Here is a 12,362-nt window from a genome sequence, read left to right on the forward strand (position 1 = left end):
GGGACAGCTGTCAATCTGAACGCTTAATCTTGCTTGAATTGGGGCTAGTGAACAAAACTTGCTTTGCATTCGATAATAATCTAGTTTGAAAGGCTCATGGCAGTAGTGAGGTGGAGGAGGAATGTAGTGTGTGGGGTGGCATACAGGGAGGGCTGTGCGGTGCTGTCAGGAATTGGTGACTATGGAAAGGAGAACGTGGACACTTCATCCTGGAAGCGCACTGATTTGGAGGTGAGGCAGCGCCGAGCCAGCGACCTCGAGCGGCTGCTCAGGAGCCCACCAGGCATGGCCGCTCGGCTGGGGCTCGCAGGGACACACGCTGGCCGGGGAGGGCTTCTTATTGTCCGTATTTTTATCTCTGATTAATTTTGTCCGTAAACCACGTGGATTTGAGGTGAATTTTTATCTGTGTCAAAGGGTGACTGTGAGCTGGGTGGATTGAAAGGGCACAGATGCTTGGAGGTGCGGGGCCGAGCACTTGACCGTGCCTCTGGGAAGTGGCCTCCTTTCCACACCCGCTTGCCCGCTGATCAGCTGTGCTCTTCTGGTGCCCCTGAGGCCCAGGGTCTCCTCCACATGGGGCCTCCCGTTACGTGCCTGCCGGTGACCAGGGTGCAGCGTGGGGCCTGCAGCATGATCGTGACGTGACGTAAAAACAGAAAGCCGGCCTGGACAGTAGCGACAGGTTAAGGAAGAAAGCGAGGGCCTGAGTGTGCTGTTGGAGGGTGGAGAGGAACCTGCCCAGATGGGCAGCGGGGGAGAGGCAGCCTCCTGTGAGTGAGACGGGATGTTTCCAAGAAACTTGGAGAGATTCGGAGTTGCCACGGTGGCAGCTGGGGACAGCATCCTTCAGCACCTGTGTCCCTGGGGCTGTCCACCAGGGTGGTGGCACTGATGGGCTGTGAGGTCACCTTTAGTGGGTGCACCTGCAGCAAGAGCCGACCCCCGCCAGCTCCGGGAGCGCGGCAGGAAACGCTGGGGTGCCTGCCGTGCAGGACGGAGCTTCTGTCCCGTGAGGCCTTTTCCTCAGCTGTGTGTGTGCATGTACGCGTGTGCTGTGCCATGATGGGGTCTGAAGTTTGAACACGAATCTATTCCTCATGAGCTCAGTGACTCCCGTGGGCAGAGGTGTGCATGGGGTGAATGTAATGTGCCACGTTCACTTCTCAGCAGCGTGGTGGGAAGTGGAGAGAATCAAGTTGTCGTGATGACGCAGGTGGAGACATACTGCGCCTGAGTGAGGAGTCGGGCCGGTGCGGAGGGAGGGGGAGAGAGTGATGATTTGGAACTGGAACGGACTGGGTTTCGATTGTGAGGGGGGCATGGCAGGTTGCTGGCTTGGAGGATCGTCTAGAAAGTGGTACCCTAAACCAGGGCAGGGAATACAGTCATAATTGCCTTGGGGCTCCATCTGTGCACTTGCGTGTGCTGTGGATGTGTCTGTGGTGTGGCTGGACTTTGTGAGTTCAGTGGGGAGCTCTGAGCTGGAGAACGGGAATTGGGATCTACCCATATGGTTGTTAGAACCTCAGAGGCAGGTTGGATGGCCCCGGGAGAGCTGGGAAGACCCACACCGCAGGAGCGGGTGGAGTGACAGCAGAGAGGCTGGGTGGGGTGTTGACCGGCGGGGTGGGTGCTGCCCGGAGGCCAAGGCAGGGCAGCATCAGTCATGATCCTGGTTTGGAGGGAGGAGGAGCTCAGCGTGCCCTGGGTCTCTGAGCTGAGAACTATCTTGTGAATACCAGCCTTGTGTCGGTATTTTGGGTCAGAAGGGCTTGGTCACTTTTAGACTTCAGCTGCGTCCCAGAAGCTGTGAGTGCACAGTGGGGTTGGAGGTGGTAGTGTGAGTGACCTTCGTGGATACAGGCTCTGCAGCCTGACTTTGATCCTGACTTTGAGGCAAATGATTCAACATCTCAGAATCTGGTTTCTCAACAGAAAAAAGGAGCCCGATCCTGTTACTGTCAGGGTTGTCATGAGGGTTAAATGAGCCAGTGTAGGGAGAGCAGGTGCAGGGCAGGGGTGGGCAGCTGTGGGGCGGCAGGGCCACCCTTCTGTGCAGGACCCGTGCCAGAGTGTGTGCGGACGGCACAGAGACATGCTAGGCGCGTGGCCAGCTGGCCCCTCCGCCCACCGTTGCTGCTCGAGAGCTCTGTGACCACTGCGGGTTCCTGGGAGCACAGAGTTGGATGTCAGTCTGCCGTCGGGAAAGCTCTCCTGAGAGGCTGGGCTGGGGCCCGGTTCCCGCCTGCGCCTCCCTGCCCAGCGGCTGCAGGTGCCCTGCCTGTGATGCCCAGGAACGTGGGAAGGTGTGGTGGGCACCGGCTCCCGTCCTGATCTCCACAGAGACACTGGAGAGCTTCCGGACAGTGTGCACTGCCTTCTGTCTGTCTGAAGAGAGCTGTTTAGTTCATTTGGGTGCTGTCCCTTTTTTTCCTGGCTGGGCAGCTGGTGCATTGGTGGAACTTGCAGAGAGTGGGCCTGTCCAGCAGGACTGGGGTGGGGCCTGCGGTGTGGGACACCTGGTACTAAGTCGTCCATTCAGCAGTTCCTGGACTTTGTGCTTGTTCTGTGCTGGGCCGCCTGCCCCCGCTGCATCTCGGTTCTGCGGTGTTAGGGCTGCTCATCCCTGCCTGCTCCACACCACCCCCCCAATCATATTCGTTGCATTTTAGATGTTAAGCTGTACAGATTATTGGTGTGAGCTCACATTCTCCATGAAAAGAGCAGCTCACATTTAGGGAAAATGATGTATTTTTTAAAGGAAACAGTTTTACATTGGATATCGAAGAACCTTAAACTTTTCAAATGGAAGGTGTTTTAGGGATTATCAAACCTAATCCCCTTGTTTTATGGATTAATAATTCGAGGGTTGTTTTCTGGTATTTTTTTTTTGAATTTTATTTTTTTATACAGCAGGTTCTTATTAGTCATCAATTTTATACGCATCAGTGTATACATGTCAGTCCCAATCGCCCAATTCGTCACACCACCATGCCCACCCCCCCGCGGCTTTCCCCCCTTGGTGTCCATACGTTTGTTCTCTACATCTGTGTCTCAACTTCTGCCCTGCAAACTGGTTCATCTGTACCATTTTTCTAGGTTCCACATACATGCGTTAATATACGATATTTGTTTTTCTCTTTCTGACTTACTTCACTCTGTATGACAGTCTCTAGATCCATCCGCGTCTCAACAAATGACCCAATTTCGTTCCTTTTTATGGCTGAGTAATATTCCATTGTATATATGTACCACATCTTTTTTATCCATTCATCTGTCAATGGACATTTAGGTTGCTTCCATGACCTGGCTATTGTAAATAGTGCTGCAGTGAACATTGGGGTGCATGTGTCTTTTTGAATTATGGTTTTCTCTGGGTATATGCCCAGTAGTGGGATTGCTGGATCATATGGTAATTCTATTTTTAGTTTTTTAAGGAACCTCCATACTGTTCTCCATAGTGGCTGTATCAATTTACATTCCCACCAACAGTGCAAGAGGGTTCCCTTTTCTCCACACCCTCTCCAGCATTTGTTGTTTGTAGATTTTCTGATGATGCCCATTCTAACTGGTGTGAGGTGATACCTCATTGTAGTTTTGATTTACATTTCTCTAATAACTAGTGATGTTGAGCAGCTTTTCATGTGCTTCTTGGCCATCTGTACGTCTTCTTTGGAGAGATCTCTATTTAGGTCTTCTGCCCATTTTTTGATTGGGTTGTTTGTTTTTTTAGTATTGAGCTGCATGAGCTGTTTATATATTTTGGAGATTAATCCTTTGTCCGTTGATTCGTTTGCAAATATTTTCTCCCATTCTGAGGGTTGTCTTTTCGTCTTGTTTATGGTTTCCTTTGCTGTGCCAAAGCTTTTAAGTTTCATTAGGTCCCATTTGTTTATTTTTGGTTTTATTTCCATTACTCTAGGAGGTGGATCAAAAAAGATCTTGCTGTGATTTATGTCAAAGAGTGTTCTTCCTATGTTTTCCTCTAAGAGTTTTATAGTGTCCATCTTACATTTAGGTCTCTAATCCATTTTGAGTGTATTTTTGTGTATGGTGTTAGGGAGTGTTCTAATTTCATTCTTTTACATGTAGCTGTCCAGTTTTCCCAACACCACTTATTGAAGAGACTGTCTTTTCTCCATTGTATATCCTTGCCTCCTTTGTCATAGATTAGTTGACCATAGGTGCTTGGGTTTATCTCTGGCTTTCTATCTTGTTCCATTGATCTATGTTTCTGTTTTTGTGCCAGTACCATATTGTCTTTTTTTTTTTTTTTTTTTTTTTATTTTTGGCTGTGTTGGGTCTTCGTTTCTGTGCGAGGGCCTTCTCTAGTTGTGGCAAGCGGGAGCCACTCTTCATCGCGGTGCGCGGGCCTCTCACTATCGCGGCCTCTCTTATTGTGGAGCACAGGCTCCAGACGCACAGGCTCAGTAGTTGTGGCTCACGGGCCCAGTTGCTCCGCGGCATGTGGGATCTTCCCAGACCAGGGCTCGAACCCGTGTCCCCTGCATTGGCAGGCAGATTCTCAACTACTGCGCCACCAGGGAAGCCCTACCATATTGTCTTGATTACTGTAGCTTTGTAGTATAGTCTGAAGTCAGGGAGTCTGATTCCTCCAGCTCCGTTCTTTACCCTCAAGACTGCTTTGGCTATTCGGGGTCTTTTGTGTCTCCATACAAATTTTAAGATTTTTTGTTCTAGTTCTGTAAAAAATGCCTTTGGTAATTTGATAGGGATTGCATTGAATCTGTAGATTGCTTTGGGTAGTATAGTCATGTTCACAGTATTGATTCTTCCAATCCAAGAACATGGTATATCTCTCCATCTGTTGGTATCATCTTTAATTTCTTTCATCAGGGTCTTATAGTTCTCTGCATACAGGTCTTTTGTCTCCCTAGGTAGGTTTTATTCCTAGGTATTTTATTCTTTTTGTTGCAGTGGTAAATGGGAGTGTTTCCTTAATTTCTCTTTCAGATTTTTCATCATTAGTGTACAGGAATGCAAGAGATTTCTATGCATAAATTTTGTATCCTGCAACTTTACCAAATTCATTGATTAGCTCTAGTAGTTTTCTGGTGGCATCTTTAGGATTCTCTATGTATAGTATCATATCATCTGCAAACAGTGACAGTTTTACTTCTTCTTTTCCAATTTGTATTCTTTTTATTTCTTTTTCTTCTCTGATTGCCGTGGCTAGGACTTCCAAAACTATGTTGAATAATAGCAGTGAGAGTGGACATCCTTGTCTTGTTCCTGATCTTAGAGGAAATGCTTTCAGTTTTTCACCATTGAGAATGATATTTGCTGTGGGTTTGTTGTATATGGCCTTTATTATGTTGAGGCAAGTTCCCTCTTTGCCCACTTTCTGGAGAGATTGTATCATAAATGGGTGTTGAATTTTGTCAAAAGCTTTTTCTGCATCTATTGAGTTGATCATATGGTTTTTATTCTTCAATTTGTTAATATGGTGTATCACATTGATTGATTTGCATATATTGAAGAATCCTTGCATCCCTGGGATAAATCCCACTTGATCATGGTGTATGATCCTTTTAATGTGTTGTTGGATTCTGTTTGCTAGTATTTTGTTGAGGATTTTTGCATCTATATTCATCAGTGATATTGGGCTGTAATTTTCTTTTTTTGTAGTATCTTTGTCTGGTTTTGGTATCAGGGTGATGGTGGCCTCATAGAATGAGTTTGGGAGTGTTCCTTCCTCTGCAATTTTTTGGAAGAGTTTGAGAAGGATGGGTGTTAGCTCTTCTCTAAATGTTTGATAGAATTCACCTGTGAAGCCATCTGGTCCTGGACTTTTGTTTGTTGGAGTATTTTTAATCACAGTTTCAATTTCATTACTTGTGATTGGTTTGTTCATATTTTCTATTTCTTCCTGGTTCAGTTTTGGAAGGTTATACCTTTCTAAGAATTTGTCCATTTTTTTTTTTTTTTAATCACCCTTTTAGGGAATAAAACTGGCAACTCAGGAGTACTAGACGTTTCAGCTATGTCTTCCTTGCCTGCTCTCAAAAAACGTTTCGCGGAACTTTTGTAGATCTGTAAGTTGCAAACGTCTGAGATATTTAAAGGAAAGCGTTGATGACACTTGGTTGTGGCTGTGAGGACCTGGGCCAGCTTTGGGAGAGGCGGTGTGGGCTCCTTCTCGGGGAGGGCTGCCCTCGTAACTATCTTGTCTCCCAGCGCAGACACAGGGCTTTCCCACTTGTTCAGGTCGTCTGTAATTTCTTTCACGAGTATTTTGTGGGTTTTCAGTGTACAAGTCTTGCATCTCTTTGGTTAAATCCATTCCTAGATAATTTATTTTTTTTTTTGATGCTGTTGTAAATGATGTTGTTTTCTTAATTTCTCTTTCAGAGTGTTCACTGCTGGCATGTTAGAAGTACCTCTGATTTTGCACATTGATCTTGTGTCCTGCAGCCTTGCTCCGCTGCACTCATTTGTTAGCTCTCACGGTTTCTTGTAGATTCTCTAGGGTTTTATATTCTTTTTTAAAAAAATATTTATTTATTTATTTTTTGGCTGCGTCGGGTCTTAGCTGCGGCATGCAGGATCTTTCCTTGAGGCGCGCGGGCTTAGTTGCCCCACGGCATGTGGGATCTTAGTTTTCTGACCAGGGATCGAACTGGCGCCCCCTGCATTGCAAGACGGATTCTTAACCACTGGACCACCAGGGAAGTTTCTGTGTTTCTTTTTTTTTTTTTTTTAAGCACCTTTAATTATTTATTTATTTATTTATTTATTTATTTGGCTGTGTTGGGTCTTCGTTTCTGTGCGAGGGCTTCCTCTAGTTGCGGCAAGCGGGGGCCACTCTTCATTGCGGCGCGGGCCTCTCCCGTTGCGGAGCACAGACTCCAGACGCGCAGGCTCAGTAATTGTGGCTCACGGGCCCAGCCGCTCCGCGGGATGTGGGATCCTCCCAGACCAGGGCTCGAACCCGTGTCCCCTGCATTAGCAGGTAGATTCTCAACCACTGCGCCACCAGGGAAGCCCTGGAGGTGGGAGCGAGCTTTATGGGATTGTGGAAAAATGGGTGTGAATGGAATAATACTGGTTTGTTTTATTCTTGGGATCTCACAGTTCTCTTGAAAGATTACAGTTCTCTTCAGTCTGTTTTCTTCAGGACCCTGCAATGTCACTGTGTTCATATGGCCAGGCCGCAGGCTTACTTGATTGATTGATTGATTTGATTTCGGGCATGTAGCTCTTTGGAGAGGCTTTTCAATAAAAGCTCTTCTTTTTATAATGATTTTGGAAGATTGTATACTGTGCCATTTGCTTTTTTTTTTGATACTGTACTTTGGGTTTACTTCCAAATAGTTGAAATTGCTACATTTTGATGTAAAAATATTTGATGGATGAAAAGATGTTTTTAGTTGTCTCTGTGCCTTTAAACTCCTAGTTTTGAATGATGGAAATAAATTATTTCAATTAATGACAAAATGGAAGGGTGACCAGTTACACAGTCCCGGGAGCGGGCATGGCCCTCTCATCCTCCTCTCCGGTCCCTGTCAGGGCAGCAGAGGGGACGAGGTCGCTGCTGGACCTGGGGAAGACTCACGGTGTAAACGTGAGAACCAGCTCTCCAGGCCCCGGGCCCTGGCCTGCCTGGCTTGAGCAGTGTTGCTGAGACTTCGGGTGTGCTTCCTGGTTGGTATCCACCCCACCCCTACTTCCAAGAGGAACCGTTATTTTGAGATTTATAGTTTATGATTATTTGCTTTTCATTGATTTTTTTTTTTAAGATTTAGTTTTATTTATTTTTGGCCGCATTGCGTCTTCGTTGCTGTGCGCAGGGTTTCTCTAGTTGCAGCGAGCGGGGGCTACTCTTCGTTGTGGTGTGCGGGCTTCTCATTGCGATGGCTTCTCGCTGCGGAGCACGGGGTTTAGCTTGCGGACTTCACTAGTTGTGGCTCGCAGGCTCAGTAGTTGTGGCTCGTGGGCTCTAGAGCACAGGCTCAGTAGCTGTGGCGCACGGGCTTTGTTGCTCTGCGGCATGTGGGATCTTCCCGGACCAGGGCTCGAACCCGTGTCCCCTGCGTTGGCAGGCGGATTCTGAACCACTGCACCACCAGGGAAGTCCCTTTTTATTGATTTTTACTGTATACATAGTAAATCGAATATGTTAAGTTTCATGTACTTTTGAAAGACACACATATATTCAATATATTCCTCTGAGACCTTTCCTCACTCCTTGTTACGGTTTTTGCGATTCGCTTATGTTGATACGTGTAGCTGCAGCTTACTCATGAGTCAGGGGGTTGTTTGCCCGTGGCTGGCCTGCCCACGAGGCCCCTGTGTGCAGCCACCCCCAGATGATATCTCTTAGTCATGTTGACGAAGTGTGCCAGCCCTTGTGGGGCCGCCCCAAACCTCCGGTTTCTCCTGCCATGGACGCTGGAGGCACGTCTCCGACCTGGGATCCCGGGAGGCTTATGTGGTCTGAATTATGGTCCTTTGCCTTTGAGGATGGATCCCTAGGTGATTGGAGAGAGGAGTGGAGTGGATACAGGGTGGCCGGGACCGGGCCCATCCGGGCGCTGCAGGAGCACAGCCTGAGGCTGGGAGAGGGCCTCCAGGCAGAGCGAGGCGGCCGGCCAGCCGTCGGGGCTTTGTGAGCCAAAAGGAGAGTTCACATTTTACTCTGAGTGTGATGGGGGTCCGTAGAAGATACAAATGCATAACTTCGACAAAGGTTTACTGTCAAACACCAAGTAAGGTGAAAGTCTGTGGACGGCCCTTCCAGGACCCCAGTCCTCAAGCCCCTTCTCTGGGGAGAATGACCGGCCCATCGGAGTGTTCTTTCCTTAACTGGGCCTCTTTGGGCACTGCTGTCCAGGAACCATGATCAAGAACAGAGACTTTCACCTGGGTAGCGTCCTCCCACAAACCACCAGGTGTGAGTGCCTCTCCTGGCGTCCTCTCCCTTTACAGCCCAAACCAGCCAGCCAGACATCCTAAAAACCTCTTGCTTGTCTGGAGTTCTGTGAGGTAAAGGAAGGTTGTAGTGTGGTCCAAATGGAGAGAGACTGACATAAAAAGAACTGAGTAGAAATTATCATTTACATGAGCTAACTTTACTCTTTTCTTTCAGAATACCCTCAGCGCTGCTCTGGGACACGCCTCTGTTGGATTTAATTTACAGTCATCAACCTCGGCTTTTAACGATGGACTCGGTAAATATTTTATTGTATTGCCTCTCTCATCAGTTTGTGTTATTTTCATTGGTTTGTAAAAAGTATCAAAATATTTCTTAAGTCTTCACATTGGTTTTCTTGGGCTTGATAGAGTTTTGGCTAAGTGTTTTGGATTTTGTCCTGGATTTCACTTAAACGAGGGTGCTTCAGGGCGGTAGTGAGCTGTGTGGTGTCCCAGCGAGAGGAGTTCTATGGACAAATTAAGACAGGTTGGCAGCCTGGTCTGTGAAAGAAGTTGGTTTCTTGTCAACTTCTGCTGTCTTACTGGCTCTGTCCCCAAGTGGTCTGGAGCCCGTAGGACCTGCTTGCGGTGCCTGTTTTGTGCTCTGGGCGTGTCGCACACACGCCGTCTGAGAACTGTCCCTCCTCTGGGGAAGCAGGCTGCCTGCCTGTGCTCTGCTCTGTGTCCCGTGTGTGGGCCAGCTGGTAGCCACACGTGGTTTTCCTGAAGTCCGAGACCAGCGTGTGTGGTTGGTGGGTGTGGAGTGGGCTCCTGGCTCGTTTGCCCTGAGCCTTGCCTCCTGCCGGGAATTCCTCGCACGGCTGTGGCCGGAGGGGCAGCCGCCCTCCTGCAGCCTGGGGCCTGACTGGCACTCGTTGCTCTAGGACAGAGCCCTCCTCCCCGGGACACGTTGGAAAGAGAACTCTTGGCTCCTTTGCGTGTCTCCTACCTTGGGCAGGTATTAGTTAGTGTTTTAAAGCAAACAGTGCCAAAGTGTATTTTCTATTTTGTGTTGTTTCTAGCAGACAGGAAAGAAGCCTTTTCTGCTACTTAATCTCACAGACCCCGTCCTCTATCTCAGCCGTCATTGTATCCGGCCACTTTGAAATGCACCTGGCTGGCCTCTTTGACTTGAGGAAGTGTTTCCTTGGAAATGGGGGTGAGGTATGATGGAAAGAGATCTTAGTCTGCACGGTAGTCTGGGGTTAGAAAGAAGCCAGCCCGGCCAGTGGGGTGTGGTGGTGAGGGGCCGTGGTGGGCCCTGTAGCATGCTGGGAGCGCTCCCACGGCCGTCTTCCAGGATGAGCCCATGCATTCAGCTTGGGTGTCACGGCTGTGGGGCAGCCATTGAGAGACTCAGCCCAGCAGGGGGTGAGCTGGGCGCGGAGGGGCAGCCAGGCCCACCCACACTGCAGGCTGGAGCCTGGCCTTTGTTTGGAAACGGTAACATTGGCCTTAATTTATAACAAGGAAAAACAACATGCTGCTTAAACTAGGTTATGAACAGGCATTTGGTGATCCCTGATTAAAAGGAAACAAGTTATCAGCAGCTCTGCTGGCAGATTCTGGGGCTGGCCCACTTCTTCTGGCGGATTGTGAGCAGTAGGTGTGTTAATATTTGGGAGGTTTTCTGACGTGTGAAGGGCTGGCTCTGACGGTAAATCCCATGGCAGTAATCCACGGTGTCTCATGCCGTTTATCACTTTGTGAACCGTAAACATTCAGTTCATATTGATTATACTTGTCTTTAAAAAATCCACAGTGTATGGAAGGAATAGAGATAAAGGTGCTACTGTGACTGATCACCAGGGAGGCCACCTCCCGGGTCCGGGGCCTGCGTGTGTGGGCACAGGTGCCGGGATCTGCGATCCATGACCTTTCCTGGCATCAAAAGGCACAAATATAAAAACAGAATAATTTTGCAGGCTCTCTAATAATTGTTCATTGTTATTTATATCATTCATTATTTTTAATTTTCATTTTGACCACGTAAGGTGGAATATGAACCATTTAGATCACATCTGAGATCACTTTTTCTGACAGAGGTGGGCTTGTTAAAGATCCTTCAGTGCACACTGCCCTGCTCTCCCATCTGGCCCTGCCCTAAGGTGATCCAGGTGTGGCTGTGGCTCCAGGGTCCGTGAGGGGGCGGGAGGGGGTGGGCCGATGCCAGCTCTGGACCGTGGGCCCAGGTCCCGCGGGGCCTCTGCTCCTCCCCTGTGAGAGATTTCCCTAGAGCTTCAGTGACACTGTTTATGGAGGTAAAACTCGATGAAAATAGAAGCTTTACGATAATTAGATTTAGTCTTTGTTTTCCTTTATCTAGCATAAAACACTAGTTTCACCTGATGGCTGGTGTAATTCTCACTGTGTTAACATTTCTTGGTAAAGCGCAAGGGTCGGGGGAGAGATGAGCCTGAAATGGCTCTCGATGGCACGCGTTCCGCCAGGGTTCGGTGCGGGTGTGGCTGCTGCCGCCGAGGGTTGTCAGCAGCAGGGACCCCAGGGCAGCGCAGGGTGGTACAGTTGCTTCCTGTGGACAGGAGTTCTGAGTTATGTTTCCAAAAACAGAGTGGCTTCTGGAAGTGGCTGTTAGAGTAATAAAGGCAGTGTGTCTATCTGAATGGAGGCTTGGATCTAATGGTTTACGTTTTTAATTGAACACCTCCATAAAAAATAGAAAAGCAATCACTTTCTAAAATTGAAGTACAGTTGATGTGTAGTATATAAAACTTATGTAGTAAGTTACAGGTGTACAATATAGTGATACGCAAATTTAAACGTTATACTACATTACAGTTACTGCAGAGTGATCACTTCTGACTTGGCTGGGCTGTGCAGAGCAGCGACACGCCCTGTCTGTGGCATCCCGGCACCCGGAGCAGGCTGTGCTCACTTTGGAGCTGTGAGCGCGGGAACTGCAGGTCTTGTCAGCGGCAGAACCAAGTCCCCCTCCACCTGCTGTCTGGATGTGGGCTGGGGGGGTGGGCGAGGGCGTCCTGTGTCTGGGGCCCCTCATGACGGGGAATGTGTTGCCGTCTGGTGATGCAGCTCTTCTGGGCAGGTCTCTCCGTGCCCCTCATATGGTAGGAGTGGCGATTTGCTGACCCTGCCACCACCCGGCTAGTGGTCGGCCACTAGTGACTGTGGCACTTCACAGTCACAGCACACGTGGCTGGGGGGGCTTCCGTCTTGTGCCTTGGCTGCAGGGCGGAAGGCTGGGTTGGATTTGCAGGTGGTAAGAAGCTTGTAGATCCTAATGCTAATGATACGTTTGCCTTTTTAACAAAGATATTTGTCAGGATTTAAAAATAGATAACAAAGCACATTTTTGCTTCTTTCTCTAAGAAATATGCCTAGCTAATTATACCAATAAAACTTATGTATTCTGGATTTTTGAGTATAGTAAATTCTTATTGTAATTT

General features: G+C 48.3%; 1 protein-coding gene across 8 annotated transcripts in view; it reads left to right on the forward strand.

Annotated features, from left to right (window-relative positions):
• The window catches only part of ANKRD11 (ankyrin repeat domain containing 11), a 163,249-nt gene that overhangs the window by 55,802 nt on the left and 95,085 nt on the right, over positions 1-12,362 (forward strand). For all 8 annotated transcript variants that reach the window (XM_061172687.1, XM_061172683.1, XM_061172688.1 and 5 more), the window contains exon 2: positions 9,113-9,194. The gene's annotated coding sequence lies outside the window, so the exon portion shown is untranslated. The remainder of the gene's footprint in view (positions 1-9,112; positions 9,195-12,362) is intronic.

Source organism: Eubalaena glacialis, chromosome 18, assembly GCF_028564815.1.
Source record: "Eubalaena glacialis isolate mEubGla1 chromosome 18, mEubGla1.1.hap2.+ XY, whole genome shotgun sequence".
Lineage (NCBI taxonomy): Eukaryota > Metazoa > Chordata > Mammalia > Artiodactyla > Balaenidae > Eubalaena > Eubalaena glacialis.